Source organism: Lynx rufus, unplaced genomic scaffold (genome assembly GCF_022079265.1).
Source record: "Lynx rufus isolate CCGP_SWC_20201006 ecotype Redwood Valley unplaced genomic scaffold, mLynRuf1.p SCAF_41, whole genome shotgun sequence".
NCBI lineage: Eukaryota > Metazoa > Chordata > Mammalia > Carnivora > Felidae > Lynx > Lynx rufus.
Window position 1 is genome coordinate 938113 of NW_025814858.1, and position 21183 is coordinate 959295.

The following is a 21183-nucleotide window of genomic DNA, read 5'->3' on the forward strand; positions in this document are numbered from 1 at the left end:
GGTACATTTTTGATAAGGAGAAAAGAAGTACCCTGGGTTTTGGTGTAATTTTATATATGCTGGCGTTGCCTGCTCAGTGTCGTGTGTGTGCACAAGTGTCTGTCCCCACGCACAGTGTCCATGTTTGTTTACACACATGGGCATGTGAAGATTTTACGTGTGGGGCTTCGACTGAATCAGGATAGGTTTGATAATAAAGAGCTTTATTGTATTTTTCATCTTAAGTAAATAGAGGCGCACAAAACCCTTTCTTGGAAATTCACTGAAGGGAGACACATCATCAAATTAGTCCCCACAAGGCCAGCTGTGAGGTGAAGTGGTGAATCTATCTCAGATGAGTCACTGCTCTGTGAAAATGCCTCAGATTATTTAATCCATGGCCTTGAAAGGACTAAATGTCTCCCAATGCATAGTTTCAAGCAGAGTTCAAACCCCCCATTCCTTATTTTCAGAGTTCAGGTGGGAAGTTTCCACTTGCCTTCTGGGCTGAGTCTCTTCTCCCATTCCAGCAGCGTCTTCAGCTACTGGGAGGGGAAGACAGTCCATCTGCCCCCAGGGCTGGGTCCGCCAGTGACTGCCCTACTGTAGGACCCCATCCTGTCCCGGGGACCCCTCACCTGGGTGGGGAATCCTGGACAGGAATACTCTCCGTGTGGGTTGTGGTAAAGCCCTCCCCCCACCCCCCGCAGGCTTCTGCCTGGTGTGGGTCAGCATGCCTCAGCTGGGACCACAACATTGCCGACCCCACAGTCATCGGAGGTGCCCCCGTTGCCACCCCCCTGGCCTTTCTTCAAGCAGCTCCCCCTCAGGGCTTTTGCTCTGGCTGCACCTTTTAGCTGGAACACCCCAAGCCTTGTTGCCTTGTCTACATTCCTCTAAGATTTTTCTATCTCTGAATCTATGACCATTCATTCATTCATTCCTTCATTCATTCATGCATTCATGTATAGAATTATAACGTTTATTATTTTTTTTTGAGAGAGAGAGAGAGAGAGAGCACTAGCAGGGAGGGGCAGAGAGGAGGGAGACACAGAATTGGAAGCAAGCTCCAGGCTCTGAGCTGTCAGCACACAGCCTGACGCGGGGCTCAAACTCAGAAACCATGAGATTATGACCTAACCTGAAGTCAGACCACTGATTGAGACACCCAGGTACCCCAACACATATTTTTTAAAGTTTATTTATTTATTTTGAGAGAGAGGGAGAGAGCAAGAGCGAGCAAGCAGAGTGCGCATGAGTGGGGCTGAGGCAGAGAGGGGGAACCCCAAGCAGGCTCCACGCTGTCAGTGCAGAGCCACACACAGAGCTCAAACCCATGAACCGTGAGATCACAACCTGAGCCGATATCAACAGCTGGACTCCCAACCAACTGAGCCACCCAGGCACCCCACGTCAACCCATTTTTGATGACTTCCTCTAGATGGGAGGCACCAGGTATAGGTGTGTCTCTGAACGAGCCATATGGGGGATTCATGTTCTAAGCAGGGGAGACAGTATACGTTTCATGGATGAGGACATGCATCACACACAATCTGTCTTGTGCTTGGCACAAGCCAGGCGTCACATGGGTTCAGGGGCCCTCATTCGGGCTGTCACAAGCATTTGTCACGGTGTGCACCACGCTGTATGAGAAAAGACCTTTTCCACTCCACCGTAAGTTCTGCAGGGCAGAGCCATGCTCTTTTGATCTTTTTATACATAGCGTGAGGCCTTCTTGGTGGCTTCTAGAAAATACATTCAGTAATCCATCCCACAAATATTTACTGAGCTCCTGCTGTGCGGCTTGCCTCATTCTAGGTACCAGAGATGGAGATAGGTGAGGCTGCCACCCCCTGGGGAACCAGGGGAGGAAAGGAGGCTCAGTCAACTAGTGCACCTGGGACCCAGCATCCCCAGAGTCTCTGATCAGGAGGCGTGCCACGGGGTTTGAGAATGTGCATTTGCAGCAATCCCTGGAGCTGCTGCTGCCAGTGCATAGGACACTCTGAGAAGGGGACGTGGAAATTGAGGCCTGGAGGAGATGAAGGGGACAGAGTGGTTCAGGGAGGGGCATCGAGGGCAAAGTCCCCGAGGCAGGGACAACACTATCATAACACCAGGGGCCCTGAGCCTGGCGTCCAGTGAGAGGGGAGGAGGGACGTGACACACAGGGGATTTGGTGTCAGGTAGGTCCCCCGACCTGGGCCACTGAGCTCAGCAAGGAGCTGAGACTTTTGGAACAGCAGTGAGAAAGTGCTGTGGCCTGTTAAGCAGGGAGTGGCATCAGCTCATGTACATGACGGCAAACAGTGGCTTCAAGCAACACTGTTCTTCCCAGCTCCGGGCTCACCTGTGGTCTCACGGGGCTGAAGTCACGATGCCCGCACGACACATTCCTCCTGGAGGCTCCCAGGGAGACTCCCACCTCTTGGCCTCTTCCAGCCTCTAAGAGCCCGCGTGGGCTGGAGTCCACCTCCTCGGTGGTTAAGGCCCATGACGGTGCACCCGCCAGTCTTTCTCTGCTCCCTTTCCCACCTTCAGGGCTGACCCACTTGGGTGCCCCAGGGTACTCTCCACATCCTGCGGTCCACAGACGAGCCATCTTTGTGGGGAGCACTGTTCTGCCCGCACATCTGGTTCACGTTTAAAGTGAACGCTGTGGATACAGTTCAGAGGTGGCGGCACAAGTGTCCAGAACTGGTCCAGGCGTGGGATGGGCGGGCAGGGTTGAGATGAACTGAAGGACGAGGAAGATGAGGGTCAGAGTCAAGGCTGTTCAATCTAGCTCACTTACCAGTATACACACCGGGCTTTAGAAGCACATAAACTGTATTTTTTGAACCAGAAGATGAATCTTGGGCTCTAGAGTCTTAAGGAAATCCATCACTCTGTGGGCTGGCACTGACTGACCTGAAAGACAAAAGGAATCTGCATCAATTCTGGAATGTTTCATAAAGAGAAAAAAGATGTTTGAAGACTGTGCTTGAGAGGAAGTGTGGACTTCTGGGATGGGCACAGGCTGACCTGAGTTTGAATCCAAGTTGGGCACTTACTAGTTGAGATATTCCAAGAACTTGGCTGACTTCCCTGACTCCTTCATCTGGAAATATGCCCTGAGAAGTCAACCTGTGGGGTTGTCTAAGACTGGGCATGCTGTAGTTAAATGCCTCACAGATCCTGAGAGTTCATTCTTACACTCTTCAGGTCTCTGTTGAGTTCTAATGAGTTGGAAATCATTTGTTCTGACATTAGTACTCTGAGGCAACGACTTTTTCAGGGTGCTATACAATTACTGATCCAATTGATATGCCCCATGAAGCCTCCTCAAAGCAGCCAATGATTAAAAAATTAAGCTGTGTAAAATGTTCAGCATCCTTAAAATTATTTGTATTATTTGTTCTTCTTGATAGGATAGCAGGTGTTAAGAAAAGTTTTACTTTAAAAAAAATTTTAACGTTTTTTTTTTATTTTTTGAGAGAGATAGAGAGAGAGAGAGAGAGAGAGAGAGAGAGAGAGAGAGAGAGAGATGGTGAGTGGGGAAGGGGCAGAGAAAGAGGGAGACACAGAATCTGAAGCAGGCTCTAGGCTCTGAGCTGTCAGCACAGAGCCCAATGTGGGGCTGGAACTCATGGACCATGAGATCATGACCTGAGCCAAAGTCAGACATTCAGCCAACTGAGCCACCCAGGTGCCCCAAGTTTTTTTTCCTTTTTTTAAATGTTTATTTTGAGAGAGAGGGAGAGAGAGAGAGAGAGAGAGAGAGAGAGAGAGAGAGAGAGAGAGCAGGAGAGGTGCAGAGAGAGAGGAAGAGAAAATCCCAAGCAGGTTCCCCACTGTCAGCACATAGCCGTATGTGGGCCTTGAACTCACGAACCCTGAGATCATGAACTGAGCCAAAATCAAGAGTCAGATGCTTAACTCACTGAGCCACCCAGGTGCCCCCCCCAAAAAGTTTTTCTTTTGTTTATTTTTAAAAAAAAATTTTTTTTCAACGTTTATTTATTTTTGGGACAGAGAGAGAGACAGAACATGAACGGGCGAGGGGCAGAGAGAGAGGGAGACACAGAATCGGAAACAGGCTCCAGGCTCTGAGCCATCAGCCCAGAGCCTGACGCGGGGCTCGAACTCACGGAACGCGAGATCGTGACCTGGCTGAAGTCGGACGCTTAACCGACTGCGCCACCCAGGCGCCCCCCAAAAAGTTTTTCTAATGAAGCATTTGGGAATCTCTGTGAAAGTCCAGCAGCCCTCTTTGAGAGGTAGGAAACATTACATACAAAAACAACACATTATCTGATGTTTTCCAAACTGCCTTACTTCTCTCCTCCCGTGTTCTCATCTCTGTGTACTCTCCCATCTGGCGATGCGCACAAGTACTCGTCAAAAGTCAAAGCCATATTAATATGTTTGTTTTCTCAGACGGTTGGCAGTGAGTGAACAATTAGCAGGTCTGATTATGGTTTTAAATTCAGTCCCGCTTCCTAGTTGCCAAGCATGACAGGCTTCACGACCACAGACACTGTGAGTTTATTTTTCATTTGTATTCATGACACTCATGATCTGAAATGGCCATTTTCATGTGTTCCCACTCCTCTTTGCAACAAATGAGTGGAGTCAATTGCTTCTGGCCCGAGGTCTCCCTAGTGTGGCATTTTTGAACCACTATTAAAAAATATTATAAGGTAATATGTACAATATATGACTTTTACAAAGTCAAAATAGAGAAGGAGGTAGAAGATAGATGTTACACACAGGTGTGGTTTCTACCATTCTAAGTAGGATCTCAAAGATGGGGAGGATGTAGAAGTGTAAGTTGGGGTTCTCTCCACCCCTTCCACTATGTGCTCCTTTTCGACACTTGACCTTCCACTGTGTACTCATTTTCTACACTTGATCTTAGCCAAAAGGCTGAGAAGCAATGTATGTTTATTTTCTAGAACTAGTATTTTTAGCTTTTAGCTATTTTATTTCTTATGTACCTTTATAGAAATACGTATGCATTTACCACAATGTCATTTATATAATACATCTCTATGGTACTTATAAGGCATCTCCATATATATACATATGCACATTTGAGAAGCCTGATTTAGATGAACGTTTCCCATTCTAAATGCACCTTTTTCCTTATCTGATCTTGAATATTTCAAATGTACAAAAGAGTACATATACTGGGTGCATTCCTTAAAGAATGACAATGAGTGGATTCTCTACCCTACTCAGGTAACACAAGGAAGCCCATGAACACCCATCAACTGTACCCCTTCTCCTGTTACCCCAAATGCTATAATTATTTCTTTGCTTTTCTTATAATTCATCACATATGCATACTTCCCCCCCTAAAAAAACCTCAATATTTTCTTTTATACACATGGAATCCTCTGATGTTCTGCAGTTTTCTTTTTTGGGGGTAAATATTTTAGTGAAATTAATCTAGATTGATGGATAAAGGCATATACTTTGATTGGAGATAATATGGGCCAATCAGGGGCGATGGAGGATGCTGACTGGGACGCTGAGAATAAACAGGCCCTTGAGGTTCCCATGGCTGATTCTTCAACGCATCTGGTTCGACCAGAACCCCGTGCTGTCCCCACACAGCTCCACCCCTCTAGCCTGGGCCACCAACATCACTCCTGCCTGGGTTATGGCAGCCAGCCATCCTCACTGAGCCCCCGTACCCAAGTTCATGTCCCATCAGCCTGCAGAGCAGTGAGGGCCACACTGTATCTCAGCCCAGAGCCCGTCTGTGGACTCTCATGTCACCCCAAGCAGAAGTCAGGGTCCCTACAATCCTCTCCACGTCCTGACCACGAATCTCCTGGACCTCTGCACCATACCCCTCCCTGCCCAGCAGCCTCCAGCTGCCCCTGACACTCCTCCCCAGCCAGCTTCCTGCCAGCTCACCAGTGTCTTCTAAAATGTAAAATGGGACACCTGGGTGGCTCAGTGGGATGTGTCCAACTTCAACTCAGGTCATTCATGATCTCATGGCTGGTGGGTTCGAGCCCCACGTCGGGTGCTGGGCTGACAGCTCAGAGCCTGGAGCCTGCTTTGGATTCTGTGTCTCCCTCTCTCTCTGCCCCTCCCCTGCTCTCTCTCTCTCTCTCTCTCTCTCTCTCTCAAAAATAAATAAACATTAAATTAATAAAAATAAAAATAAAGTGTAACCTGCTGCCGAGGGCTCCTTGAACCATCCTCTAAAGAACTACATCCTACTGCCCTCTCCCCCAGCTCCCTGCCCTGTGGCCACGGAATGTTTTCAGTACTACTTGTTATCCGCTAACATATCGTGAAATCTAGTCATTTGTGCTGTTAATTGTCTTTCATAGCAAAACAGAATCCCCTGCTAGAACATTAGTGGGGAGTTGTGTTTGTTTTGTTCTCTGCTACATGTCTAGCGTGCAGAAGAACGTGGGGCATGTGGTAGGTACTAAATAAGTCTGTGTTGTATAATTGAAAGGAGAAATAAGAATGGGACAGCCAATTGTGCCCCGGATGTTTGTCTGACTGCGTCCGTGATGTGGGCTGTGGTTAGAGTGTAGGACAGAGATGGACACGTAGCTGGTGCCGGTAGCCTGAGCGAGCTCACCTGGGAATGAGCAGTGGTGCAAGAAGAGGATGGAACAGTGACTGTCAGGGTAGGAGGTGTCCCAGGTGAGCGTGTGCCCTGGGGGCAGAGGAAAGAACATGCAGGGTGCCGCCCTGGTGACAGTCTGACTGTGAGATTTGGTGATGGGATCCCTTGGGTCTTGCTGGAGGAGGTGATGGGAGTAGGGGGTGTGAACGCCCTTCTGTGGGAAGGTTTCATGGAAAATGCGAGGAACAGAGGTGATGACATTGAGTATGGTCACAGCCTCTGAGTCCTTTTCCATAAAGGGGAGAAGAGAGTGAGGTACCTGCTGTGGGAGAAGGGAGCTTACGTGGTTTGTTCAAGGTGGGAGGCATTTTGGCACATCTGTGGCCAGAAGGAATTCTGTAGAGAGGAGAAAGTTGGTAACGAAAGACAAGATGACCGTGGTTGAGTGGTGGCATTGAAGTTGTGAGAGGCCCAGGGCTCTGGTGTCCACACATGGTCCCCAGCCTCCGCAGGGCACACGGGTGTGTGTTTGCAGGAGTAAGCAGGCGGAGGAGACATGGGGACATGGGTGCCAGGCGAGCAATGGCTGAGAGGACCTGTGTCTCTTTCTGGTTGCTACTGTCTCCCTTGGTGATCTGGGAGGGAAGGCCGTCATGGGGAGAGGGGAGACCAGCAGCCCCCGGCCCTTGCAAGATGGGCGGTCTTGAGTCCCAGAGCGATCTGGACACATGTCTGTGCTGGCCTACTGCCACGGTCAGCTGGGTGGGTGCAGGCACACCTAGGCGGAGCATTTGGGTTAGTCAGAGCACGGGTCTTCTGGGGACATAGGCCACGTGGGCAGAGGCCAAGGGGGCTGACTGCTCAGGAGGGATCAAGTTGCATGAGGAAGGAAGGCAAGGGACCCCAGACAGGCCCCCGGATCTGCATCTCAGAGACTCTCAGAAATGTCTGGAGTTTGGCTGTAACATGACCAGAGCGGGTGAGTCGCTCTGATACGCGTCTAGATACATGTGGTGTTTGGAGAGTGCTGTGCTCCACATGATTGTGTGGAGGTGATGTGGCTTCCCCAGCCACAGGGTCGGGAGAGAGCCATGGGGATGGGTGACTGAGGCATGGAGGGTGAGGTTACTGGAAGAGAGAAGCCAGGAGCTATACGCAGTGTCCTTCTAAATGCTGGGACTTGAGCATGTTGAGGGCAGAGGTGGGCTGGCTACTGGGACAGGCATCCATTTTCTGAGGTTACTTTTATGGGGAATTAGGATGTTGGCTGAAGGAGTTGGGGAGTGCTTGTGTGTCCTTGTGTCAGAGGTGAACGGAGACGATATGAGAGTCACAGAGCGACAGTGACAATGAGGATGGTGCTACTCACTGTCCTTAGTCACTTCAAAGCATTGGTTTGGTATGTTTTTCGTGACAACCTGAGGAGGAGGGCGCTGTATTACCCACATGTTGCAGACAGTGAAACTCTGGCACAGAGGGTTTACATCACCAGCTTGAGAGTGAACAGCTCATCAGAAATGGAACTAAGTCCTCACCCCGGAAATCAGATTTCAGAGCCTGTGTTCTCATGACTTGGCATCCGTGCTGGACTCCACCTGCCCGCCATGGCTGTGCACCCCTCTGAGGGAGGATGACGGCCAGGGAGCATCGAGCAGGTCGCCTGGCCACAGGGCATCTCTGGTGGGCTCAGAGCTCAGGGCCACCGTCTGCAGAACCAGCTGCATCCAGCAGAGTGGGACACAAGTGCCTAAGCCCAGTGTGCACGCAGCCACTACTTTGTTTCCCCTCCAACTTTCCATCGTACACACTTCACACGTACGGAAGAGCTGACGGAATCTTACAGTGAATGCCTGCATGAGGTTCCTCCATGTAGCTGTTACTATTCTTGTTTTATCACAGCTTCGTCCATCTCTCTATCCCCTCCAAGCATCAAACCATCATATGCTTTTTATGTATTTCAGAGTCACTTGTGGAAGTCAGTGCACATTTCCCTGGATTCTTCAACATACGTGTCATAAACTAGAGTTTAGTATTCATTTAGAATTTTTTTCTTTTGAGGTAAAATTTGCATTAAACGAAACGCACACATTTGAAGTGAATCATCCCATTTCGCTCTGACAGATGCACGTGTGTAAGTAACCCAGACTCCTGGCGAGATGCTGAACATCCCCCTCACCACAGAACGTTCCCTTCTGCCCATCTCCCATCACCTCCCGCTCCCTGCCCACTCCCCGGAAGCAGCCGCTTGCTGGTTATTTTCCACTGTAGATGGTTTTTGCCTGTTCTAGAACTTTGGATAAATGGTACCATACTGAGTGCTGTTTTCTGTAGACTTGTTTCACTTTGCATAATGATTTTCAGGATTCAGGCAGGTTATGTACCTACTCTGTTCGATTAAGTTACTGAGCCCCAATCATTGTATAGATAGACACACAGAGTGTTTATCCATTCTCCCATTCACTGATGTCAAGATTATTTTTAGTTTTTGGCTCCGGTGAATAAAGCTATGGGGTGTGTAAGTCTTTTGTGGACACCCGTTTTTATTTTTCACACTCACACACACACACACACAGACACACACACACACACACACACACACACACAGAGTGAGAGAGAGACAGAGAGAGAGAGAGAGAGAGAAAGATGGATGAAACACTGACCAACAACGTGTGAGAACCCCAGTCTTTCGACACACCCATCGACATTTAATGTTGCCATTCTTTTCAGTGGTAGTCATTTCGAGAGGGTGTGGTCATTTCCCATTGGAGTTTCAGGTGTATTATAGAGTGAGTGATTCACATCTCTGTACATGACTCCGTGCTCACCATAAATTTACTCTCCATCCCCATCACCTGTCTCACCAATCCCATTACCCGTGTCCTCTCTGGTGACTGTCAGTTTGTTGTCTAAAGTTAAGAGTCTGGTTTTTTGTTTGTCTCTTTTTTTCTTTGTTAGGTTGTTTCTTAAACTCCACATGAATGAAATCATATGGTATTTGTCTTTCTCTGACTGACTTCACTTAGCATTATACTTTCCAGCTCCATCCACATTGTTGCAAATGGCATTTTCCATTCTTTTTTATGGCTCAGTAAAGTTCCATTCTATGTATATGAATATATAGCATATACACATATATCCATGCATACATATATGGACATAGACCATGTCTTCTGTATCCACTCATCTATTGATGGACACTTGGGCTGCTTCTGTATCTTGGCTATTATGAATGCTGCAATAAACATGTATCTTTTTCATTTTCTTTGGGTACATATCGAGCAGCAGAATTTACTAGATCATATGGTAGTGCTGTTTTATTTTTAGTTTTCTTTAATGTTTATTTACTCTTGAGAGAGACAGAGAAAGAGACACAGAGTGTGAGCAGGGGCAGAGAGAGAGGGAGACACAGAATCTGAAGCAACCTCCAGGCTCCACGCTGTCCGCACTCAGCCTGATGTGGGGCTCGAACTCACAAACCTGAGCCAGTCAGACACTCAACTGACTGAGCCACCCAGGCACTCCATGGTAGTTCTATTTTTAATTGTTCAAGGAACCTCCATGCTGTTCGCCATAGTGGCTGCACCAGTTTGCATTCCCACCAATAGTACACGAAGCTCTCTTTTCTCCACATCTTCACCAGCACCTTATTTCTTGTGTTTTTCATTATAGTAAGTCTTGAAGTCAGGTGACTTTCAATTTTGTTCTTATTTTTGGAGATTGCTTTGGTGATTCTAAATTATTCACATCTGCACACACATTTTTAAATAAGCTGGTCAGTTTCTCAGAAAATTCTTCTAAGATATGCTTGAAATCTTGTTGAATTTATAGATCAGTTTAGAAAGAATTGATATATTAACATGATCAAGTCTTCCAAGTACATGTGCATGCTATATGTTTTCTTTTATTTAGGACTTCTTTAATTTCTGTCAGCTATATTTGAAAGCTACCAGTGTACATGTGCTGTGGATTTCATCAAATTTATTTCTAACCATGTTTCTATTGTAAATGGAATATTGTGAGTTTGTTACTCAAAGTTTTAAACTTAATATTCTACTTGTTTGGTAAGTACAATTGATTTTTTTTCCTTTTTTTTTGTGTGTGTAGTGAGCTTGTATCCTGTGATTTTGCTAAATTGTCTTATTAGGTCTAACGGTTTGGTGTGTGTGTGTGTGTGTGTGTGTGTGTTTTGTGTGTTGTTTTTTTTTGTAGATTCCTTAGGATTGTCTCTGAAGAAGTCTTTGTCCCACTCACTGGCCCAACACTGCCATCTCATGCAGAGTTGGCGGAAGTGGGTATGTCTGCCTTGCTCCTGATCTCAGGTGCGCTAGCGTTTCATAGCTCACAGGTATGACGTTACCAGTAGGGTTTCTGAGATGCTCCTCAGTAGATCACGGAGGCTCCTTTCTGTTCTGACAGGTTACTGACAGTTCTGAATCATAAATAAGCATTGAATTTTGTCAAATGTTTTCTTCTTTATCGTACTGATAGGGTAAATTATGGTGAAATTATGTTGGAGTGTGAAGATGTATTTGTGATCGAGGGAGAAACCACATTTAGTTGTGACATGCCTCCCAGTTTGTGTATTTCTGCATTCAGGGTGGTCATGTTGGCCAAGGAGTGTTACGTTCACGAGGGATATTGGTCTGTAATTTCCCTTTTTTATATCCTCTTCGTCAACTTTTGATGTCAGGGCTGTGCTATCCTCATAAAATGATTTGGAAATGATTATCCTCACATTATAATTTTCTATAAAAATTATGTACAAATTGTGCTATTTCTCCCTTAACCTTTTTTTAATGTGTATTTATTTTTGAGAGACACACACACACACACACACACACACACACACACACACACACACACAGAGTGCGAGCAGGGGAGGGGCAGAGAGAGAGAGGGAGACAGAATCCAAAGCAGGCTCCAGGCTCCAAACTGTCAGCACAGAGCCTGACACGGGGCTCAAACTCACGAACCGTGAGATCATGACCTGAGCTGAAGTCAAACACTTAACTGACTGAGCCACCCGGGCACCCCTCTTCTTTAAATAGTTGATGGAATTCACCTGTGAAACCATGTGGTCTTGAGGTTTTCTTTTTACACATGGTTTTGCTAACAAATTCAGTTCCTTTTAAAAGACAGAGATCTATCCAGAGTTTCTGCTGCATCTTGCCTCAATTGTGCTAAATTTGCATTTTCAGGGACTTTGTCCAATGCGTCTAAGCTTTCAGATTTCATTCATGCGATGTGACTTCCAGTATTCCGTGTTTCCCGTGTACACTTGTAGTATACAAGTGAGGATGGTACTCCCTTTATGTCTGGTATCAGGAGCGTGTGTCTCTCTCTTTCTCTGTGGACCAGTTTAGGTGAGACCAGTTTTGTTCTCCTTTTCCAAGAACCAAGTTTGGGCACTATGAAATGTCTCTATTGCTCATCTGGTTCCTGCGTCCTGGATTTTTATTGTTATCCGTATAATTCCTGTATTTCCCCAGCACTCTGTTTTCTGGGTATCCACAGGTGGAAAATTTAGGTCATCAATTTTAGACCTTTCTTCTTTTCTAATATAAACATTTAAGGCTATCCATTTCCCTCAAGTACCACCTTATCTGATAGGTTGTACGTTTGTTTCCATTTGATTTTGAAATACTTCCTCATTTTTCCCTTGACCCATGGATTAATTAGAGGTGTGTTGTTTAATTTCCAAATACGGAATTGTGTTTTCTAGGAATCTTGTTATTGATTTTTAATTTAATTCGGTTGGAGTCAAATAACATACTCAGTATATCTCAGTATTTTAAGTTAACTGATACTTAATCTTTGGCCCAGTGTGGGGTCTGTCTCGTGGAGCTCACTGCATGCCCTTGTAAGGAAAATGCCTTCTGCGGTTGTTGAGGGTGGTGTTCTGTAAGATCCACGAAGTCAAGGTGTTTGCTAATGCAGCTCGTATCTTCTAGTATGCATTTATGTATTTGGATGGTTTTTCAATTCCCAAACTGTGCCCAAACTGATGACCTTGGGTATTGTAATGGACCCACAAGTGTACCGTGGCGTATTTAAACATGCTGACGTCTGTCGGACTCTGTGTGCATTAGTGCTGGTGAGTCTTGGGGCAGATGTCCCAAATGTGGACATAGACCATTATACAATATCAAAATCTCATATTCATCAATATCAACACTGACTGATTCAGAAAAACATCATTCACTATTGGGAAGCTGTAAAGTTCATGGCGAAAAATGGAAGTTTTCCAAATTCTTCTCTTTTTCATTTTTTAAATTTGTATTTATTTTTGAGACAGAGAAAGAAACAGAATGTGAGTAGGGGAGGGGCAGAGAGAGGGAGAGACAGAATCTGAAGCAGGCTCCAGGCTCTAAGCTGTCAGCACAGAGCCTGATGCAGGGCTTGAACTCATTAACCTCGAGATCATGACCTGAGCCGAAGTTGGTCGCGTAACCAGCTGAGCTACCCAGGTGCCCCGACATGTTCCAAATTCTAATGCTGATATCAGTTCATAGACCTAGGTCTGAAACACCACAGTTTGTCTCTCAGTCATTTTGTTTTGTTGTTTTGTTTTTCAAGTAAGAATAGTGGTCTCCAAAAAGGCATCGGTTTAATTAGCAACCCACACAATCACACATTTGTGTTTTCTTAGACAGCTGCCGTTGCTGCAGATGTGTTCCAGATGTACTTTCTGTCACATGGGCAGCAAAAGGGTATGTAGTCAAGTTTTGAGATATCATAAAATTAATATACCCCCAAACTAATAATCTCTACTGCTTTTTGAAGAATATTTTCAAGAGACACCAGCTGTGTGTGCCATTGAACGGTGAGTGGGTGATCCAGTTTGCATTCCCACCAGCAGTGCAGGAGGGTGGCCATTTCTTCACGTCCTCGCCAGCATCTAGAGTCTCCTGATTTGTTCATTTTAGCCACTCTGACTAGTGTGAGGTGGTATTGAAGTATGAAGGGAGGGTGGAGGAGAGGGGAAATGGGTGATGGGCATTGAGGATGACTCTTGTTGGGATAAGCACTGGGTGTTGTATGTAAGCGATGAATCCTGGGAATCTACCCCCCAAACCAAAAGCACACTGTATATGCTGTATGTTAGCTAACTTGACGATATATTAAAAAAACAAAACAAAAAAAAAACCAATAAAGTAGCTCAAGATAGCCCCCTGCCACAACTCCACCCCAAGCCCCCTGTCCAGTCTCATGGAAACATGGGGATTAATTGCACATTGGTGGGCAGGCTGTGTCAAAGTCATGCTTCTCCAAGCATCAGTGTCCAGAACACAATTCTGTTGGTGGAGGGGTAGTTGGGGGGGGGGATAGAATAGGAATAATGAGACCCACCCACATTACTCTTCACAGTGGGCTCTTCTAGAAAGGTGAGCTCTTCAGGTGAAAGCCAGTGGACAGGGACACCACCCACCCATACAGTAAGCATTTAAATCGTTCTCCACAGAAAGGAGTAGTTTAATACAAGGGTTTCATGAACCCTGAGGATGTGTCTGCCGAGTTAGATGGGCGGCATCTTAGTGTCACTAAGTCACATTCATGTTTGTACCTCCCACTGCACAGAGCCGGAGACCTAGCTCGGTGGGGCATGCCAGTGAGCATCTGCTGGCTGAACGTCCAGATGAACTGTGCCCACAGATACCAGGAAGAGTGGCTCGCTCTGGCTTCTCATCTGTAACAGGGCCCTCCTCACCAGGCTTGGCTCTAGAAGTTTCTTCTGTTTTGGAACTTTCACTGTGCAGTTGTCTTTAGCAGCATTTTGGACTCTGATGTCATGTGCTTAAAAATGAGCCAATGCCTGGGGCACCTGGGTGGCTTAGTCAGTTAAGACTCTGACTTCGGCTCACGATTCATGGGTTCAAGCCCTGCATCCAGCTCTGTTCTTCGTGCTGTTTGCACTCACAGTTGGCCATTTCTGGCCCACTGCTTCTTTTGGATCAGGGTGTCATCCAGCCTTGGAAGGGACAGGTTCAGGAGCAGGGTCTGTGCACAGGGGCTTGCCCTGCAGCCACTGGTCCCTGTGCCCCCGCTGGCGGTGTGACCCACTGTTTTCCTCTCGTGGAGTAGCTGATTCAGATTAGTCAGTTAGCAGCAGGCACCCTGTGCCTACTCCAGGAAGAGCTTCATGCACCCAGGCTTACATCGAAGAAGAGAGAAGAGAGGTAGGCAACAGAGGGCAAGGGCGGGGGGACACGACTTTCTTTCCCATTGCGGTTGTTTCTTCCAGGGAGGGGATAGCCCTTTCTTAACATTAACATCCATGACTGTGTTCCATCCTGAGAAACATTCACCACAACCTATTGTGTGAACAAACACATCCATCACCTCCCTCACATAGCATTGTCTTTATGGGGATGGGGTTGGGATGCATAGGGAACCACCTGTGTTGAATGAATGGGCATCTCCAGATATATAACATTTCTTTGTTTATGACATATGTAATATTCCATTATGCACAATGGAATCTCACGGAGCCATAACAGGGAAGGAAATCCTGTTGTGTGTGACCACATGGATGAACCTGGAGGCATTATGATCAGTGAAATAAGCCAGAAAAAGAAAGATGGATACTGCATGCTATCACTTACATGTGGATTCTTAAAAAGAAGGAAGAGGAGGAGGAGGAGGAGGAGGAGGAGGAGAAGGAGAGGAGGAGGAGGAGGAGGGGGAGGGGGAGGGGGAGGAGGAGAGGTCCTTGAGCATCAGGGACTCAAATCCCTGTAGCTTGGGAGCAGCCATCCCGACACCTGACATCATTTGTCAGCCTGGATGGACTCTGAGGGAGAGTGGGGGAACAGGAGGCTGTGAGCAAGTGTGGGGGGGCGGGGGGGCGGGGACAGTCCGTGGGTAGCAGAAGCACCCTGAGGCTTGCAGAGTGAGAGGACACAGCTAGCGGTGCTGTCACTGTGACAGACGCATTCCCTCCGGGGCAGGGAAACCCTGAGTTGGCACCAGAACGAACTGGAAAGAGCGCGGAACCATGGCACCGCAGGATTCTAAAATACCCGCGATGGGGCGCCTGGGTGGCTCAGTCGGTTGAGCATCCGACTTCGGCTCAGGTCACGATCTCGCGGTCTGTGAGTTCGAGCCCCGTGTCGGGCTCTGGGCTGATGGCTCAGAGCCTGGAGCCTGTTTCCGATTCTGTGTCTCCCTCTCTTTCTGCCCCTCCCCTGTTCATGCTCTGTCTCTCTCTGTCTCAAAAATAAATAAATGTTAAAAAAAATAAAAAAAATACCCGCGAGATGGCCTAATTTCCCACGTTCATTTTGTGGAATATTAATTTACCGGACAGACGAACAAAGTGTCCGTTGTTCCCACCTAAGAGGCTCAGACCCTGGGAATCTGCCTGACGAGGGGATAACAATCTGAGTCCCCGATGGGGGTGAGCATCACACCACTTGCACAGCCTGGGGTGTAAACTCATTCCAGGTAAGTAAACACATGACCTTTCTCCAGGGTGGCCACATGCTCTCCTTGTGTTGAATCTGCCCCATTGTTGCCCAAATCTCCAGGTCGCACCTGAGATGGGATCAGGTTCTATGCTTCCGGCATACCCTGGTTCTGTGCAGCCTTCCTCTGGTGATTAAAAAAGAAGCTTCCTTTCTAAAGTGTGTGAAATGGGTAAAGAAGGGGTGTTGTGATGGAACCTGAATTTGGCTTAATTAAGCTGAATCTCTGTGCAGCCCCACAGCCCCTCAGACGTTCCAAACAGGATTCCCCTCGGATCTGAAGAGGCTGAAGCTCCTTGGGTAGGAGTGGAAGCCGAGTCCGGAAGCCAGCTGGCCCTTCATGCTGCTTCTTCATTAACTTTGATGAAATCCCTGGCACATGGTGAAATGGGTTGGGAGGGCTTCAGTGGAAGAGAGCCCCGGAGAAATCAGTCTCTGGTTTTCCCTCCCAGTTTGTCAGTTTGTAAATATTACAGTGGCCAAAATAGACCCAAAGGAAAGGCGTGTGTGTGTGTGTGTGTGTGTGTGTGTGTGTGTGTGTGTGTGTGTGTGTGTGTGTGTGTGTGTGTGTGACCAGCAGGAGCATGTAATGTGAAGTGCTCCCACGTCGCCAAGAGTGCTCTCCACACGCATTTGGGGCATCATTGACAGCCCCCACTCCGGGAAGCCTCCTGAGGGAGAGGGGGTCTTCCCTCCGTGTGGGGGGCTCTCCAGGAGGCCCCTTCACCAGTGGTGATGCAGGGGATGGTCTGGCTACCCCGATGGAGCCATCACTCAAGACTCCATTTCTTTTGTACACAGAGTCTCCTTATGGCTTTAATTCCTAGCTTTGGGGTATTTCTTAAGAAGCTGGAAGGAACAAAGTAAATTCACCTTCTCTGTCATATCTAAACAGAAGCCTCGGGCATTCTTGTTTTTCCTCCACCATATTGTTGAATTGGGGGAATTTTTAAACCAACGTCAACCTGATCATCTTCTGCAAGATACCAAGAGTGTTCTGATTTTTCTCCGCAATAGTTTATCTACTTTTTTTGTAAACACATACATTTACACACTCTATACGCACAGCACCCCCCACACAAGCGCATGCACAACCTCTTCTAATATTTGTACTGTTTCCTATTTAGCAGGATAGTCCCTTCTTAGCATACTCTCTGAAAATTATTCACACCAAAAACCCTGCAGCTTTTTAAAAGATGTATTTCATTTTTTTCCTTGTGTCGCACCGAATTAATCAAGGTTCTAATGATTGTTCTGCAGGGGTTATTTCAAAAACAAAAAGTACCCCCCAAATCAGTAAGTTTACAAGGAGACTTTTGATTACAGGAGCTGATGACTATTATTTCTAAAATAGAAGATGTGAAGTGTGACCAAACTCAAGGACACGGCCATTAGGTTGGAGCTAAATTTACCCAGGTTTTACATTTGTGAGGTTCTTACCCCCTTCTCTGCAAACACTCACCACGTTGTGACTTGTGAGTGTCTACACTTGGATATTTATAACTTATCCTGATGATTTGGGGAAGAAGTTGAAAAAATCAATGCCCAGAGATCTACTCAACAATATTACTGAGGAGCTGAACAGTGCAAGGCTTGAGCCTGGGTCACAAAGGCTTTGACACAGGGCTCTTCCCAATGGATTTTCTATTTGAGAGAAGAGACAGACATTAAGCCCACAGGTACCCGCATGCATACATAATCCCAGGAGTGATAAGAAATACACGTGGGCACCTAAATATGGGAGTCATTTTATGGGAAGAGGCCCCAAGGAACAGACGGAGGGCACACCTTGAGTTATTTAGGGCGGTGGAGTCTTCCCTAGGAATGTGGTTGCAGAGAGAGAAAACTAATCTGCGTTTTCAAAAACTCTCTTTGCCCCAAATCCTGTTCCCTCATGTCAATTTCCAGGACGGTGTGGAGAGCTCAGGTTTCAGGGTTCTTAAAATGTGTGCTGTTGCACACCATTATAAGAAGGCAGGGCCTTCCTTTGCAGAACCTTCTAGAAGTTTGTCTCTACTTTGCAAAACTCACATGTCCCCAGTGTCAGGGGCTGTCAGTGGGGTGTGACTCTGCCCCCTGCCCCTGCCCCAGGGGATGTGTGACAATGTCTGGAGACACTGTCCATGGTCATAACTGGAGGGGCGGTGGTCCTGGCATCTAGTGGGTAAAGACCAGGGATGCTGATAACCACCCTTTAGTGCCCAGGATGGTGAAAGTCTCCCCCCGCCCCGCCCCCAACCCCCAGGACACAGAATCATCTGGTGTGAAATGTCAGTGACCCTTCTTCTCTTGTGTCCCTCACTGGACGGCAAGATCCTCGTGGACAGCACGGCAGGTAACACGGAAGCGGCCAATCACACGCCTGCAGGTTCTGTGGGAGCCGCTGGGCAGCTCCAGCTTCTGCCCCACCGCCTACCAGCCGTGCATGCGCCCTGAAAGCTTAAACTCTCACCCCTCCCTTTCCTCCTTGGGAAAATAGCAATGCCTGTGTGGCCACAGGAGCTCAAAGTAACTCCTGGGTGGGCTCCAAGTAAGTGCTCAGTAAATACTGCTGGTCATTGCTAACCCTGGAGGAAGTTCACAGCTCCCGAAGCATTATCTTAAGCCTTGCCCTTCTCCCTTTGAAAAGCCAAAGAAAAGGAGCACATGCCCCCACATTGGAGTTGAAGGGAGAATGTAAAAGGTTCATTGGCCTTTGGAATGGCTCTGGGTCTGAAGCAGACACAGGTTAGAGATAAGGATTATCAGTGTCTCCCCCCACTGGGGTCCTGGGTGCCTCCTCCGGATGCATGTCATGATCACTGCTGCAGGCCGCCCCTCAGATTCTTTTATGTGCACACCTCTGAGATCACGCCATTTGGTTAAGGACTGTGCTGTCACACTTTGTCCTCAGAGCTCAGGGGGCTGCCCCCCAGCCCCAGACACACAGCCTTCTCCTCTAGGTCTGCGCCGGCCTCCTGCTGGGACAGAGAAAGAGAAGGGACCTCGTGACTGAGCCCCCTCCCCAACCCCCGCCCCGTTCTCCTGACTGTCGTGCCTTCAGTGTCCATGTAACCACAGCCTTCTGCAGGTGTGTGGGTACGTCAGGGCTCCAAAGCTCAACCCAGACCCTCTGTGACGTTCCAGACCTTTGTCCAGTCCATTTGGGGCCCAGGGATCCAGTTGTAAATTAGATCCAGCTCCCAACTTTCTGAAGTGTACAGTCCAGAGCAAGGGAAAGGATAAATTTTGAGGAAATCACGCAAATACATGTAAAAAATGATAATTGGACCAAGTGCTATGGAGAAGGGCAGGTGCTATAGGTACAGGTGACTATGGTCTGATGCAGCGAGCTCCTGGGGGCCTGGCCTGAGTGCGTGGCCATGAAGGGGATTGGCCAGGAGACCTCGAGGAGTCAGGGGAGGAGACCGCTGTGTGGGGGATGAGGCTGGCGAGAGCAGAATCCCCTACTGGGCTGCCAGCTGCCAACACCACTGACCAGCATCTCCATCTGGGATACGATGGACCAGGGTTTTCTCCATCAGAGGAGAGCCCCATGTAGACTTGTTGTCCTACCCCACTAATCCCTTCGTCCCACAGCTGGCACTCTTCGGATCCCACACGCAAGGGCACAGTGGAGTTTCTGCAGCACAGGGACATGACCAAACCCATGACTGAAAACTTCCTGGGTGCTTCACAGGGGCTGGATTGAAGCTAGGGACAAGTTGGGTGCCATTGGGGAGGACGTGATGGTCCTCTGGATTGGAAGATGGCCATGGTGGGAGGGGGCGGACGGTGAGAAGAGGCACATTTCCCAGACTTCTGGGAGTCAGAATCCTTGGACTCAGCATTTGATGGGTTTAGAGGCTGTGGGAAGAGCTGGCAAGAGTGACATCCAGGTTTTGGGCTTCAGCACTTTGGGTACAGTGGCTACACGGACTAGTGTGTGGAGGGCTCACTGAGAAAATCCCCTAGAGCAGTGCCGTGTTGGGGGAGGTGGGAGCACTGCAGAGGCGTGATGGGGACACGCGGCGCAGTCTCATCCCTATATGTCATGTCCTAGACAGTCCATGCCTCCCCAGATGGCCCTCCATCCCTGCTCGAAGTGCACCTCCCTTCCCTCCCCGTCCCCACGCACTGACCGTGTGTTCCTCCTTCCTCTTGCTTCCTGCGCTCTGCACGAAGCCACCCCGCACACCTCCAGCCACGTGTGGACTCACAGGTCCACGTTATCTCAATAGAATGTTAGGGCTCAAAAGAACTCCAGGTCACCAGTTGCCATGACATTTTCCAGTGCTCCACCCCTCAAGGACAGTGGCCATGGATCCCGTCGTGTCCCATAAAGGACAACTATAGAGTTGTTCCTTCTTCCCCGCAAGAATGGCATCAAGTCTTCTCTGCCGGGTAGTCACCTGGCCTCTGCTTGTGTGTCTGTGGATGCTGGAAAGTTCCCTCTTGGGGCTCTTCTGCCCCAAATGCTCAGGTGGGGATCTTCTCCCACCAAGTGGAGTGTCGTTTCCAATTGGGACATTAGGGGTTGGCCGCCTCTCTGTGGCAGGAACAGCCTTTCCCCAAGCAGGAACCAGGGGACTTGTTACTTGGTAAGTGGTCCTAACGCAGAGTTGTCCCCCAGCTCCTGAGGGCAAAGTCCCCTTTGTGCCCAGTGTTTGCTTCTGGGCTGTCCTTGTGTGTTGCTCCTGAAAAAGGGGCAACAAGCAGGGGAGTTTCACCTACTAATGCAACCCCAGTAGACCCAGAGTGGTTAGCCCAGTGACAGCGTCCGTCTCATGTCTCCCTGCCCATCTCACGGGGACCTCGCCTTATGTGATTCTGTGTCCCTAGAACACATCCCTGGAACACGGTCAGTACTCAGTGAACGTTTGCTGAGCCTGTGTCTCCAGAAGGAGGAGATTCCAGTTAGTTGAGCATCTCCAGTCCTCACCACACAGCCACCTCCAGGAGGACCCACATTTCTAGCACATTCTGTTCATTACAAGCAAGCCACTAAGTACACCCCATGTTTAAGGAGACAGGAATTACCCCCACCTTTTAACATGAGGGTTATCAAAGGGGCTCTTGTGGATGTCCTAATGAGAACAAAGGACCCAGACATGGAGGGACTTCCTTGTAGAGATCTGTCTCTTGGTCCTTCCGTGCTCTCCAGACTCCATCCTCGTGTGA